This window comes from Egretta garzetta, unplaced genomic scaffold (assembly GCF_000687185.1).
Source record: "Egretta garzetta isolate BGI_Z169 unplaced genomic scaffold, ASM68718v1 scaffold43, whole genome shotgun sequence".
In the NCBI taxonomy this organism is placed as follows: Eukaryota; Metazoa; Chordata; class Aves; order Pelecaniformes; family Ardeidae; genus Egretta; species Egretta garzetta.
In genome coordinates this window covers 970,700-971,211 of record NW_009259047.1, presented here as the reverse complement: position 1 = coordinate 971,211, position 512 = coordinate 970,700, and positions in this window count along the sequence as shown.

Here is a 512-nt window from a genome sequence, read left to right as displayed (position 1 = left end):
CGGGCACCTGGGCAGGGGGGAGCGGTGGCAGTGCCGAAAGCCAGCCCGGGCCTGGTCCTGCAGCCAGCGATCGCCTTCCGCACGCTTAGGCTCTACTTCAGACCTTTTGCTAAGGCTGGGCTTTGCAAAGGAAAGCACGGTGTTTAAAAAAAAAAAAAAAAAAAAAAAAAAAAAAAGGGGGGGGGGGGGGAAGAGCAAAAGAGATTGTTCTTAATGACAAATGGGTAATTTGTTTTGCTCTCATTGAGTGTAAGATGTTATCTTCTGCAGTTCACCGAGTGTAGTTGGTGATCTCCTAGACCGTCTCTGAGCTGTAGTTAAACAGAATAATGATGAGCTTGAGAACTCCTGTGTAAGATTTCTTTTGCTCTTCCTGCCTCAGAAAGACCTTTTTAGAGTAATACCTGCCTGGTAGGTAACATCTTACGACCTTGTCTGTTGTATGTGAAGCTGCAGAACTTGCATAGATTTTACGTTATTTAACTAAAGGGTCTGAGGGATGTGAAAAAAAT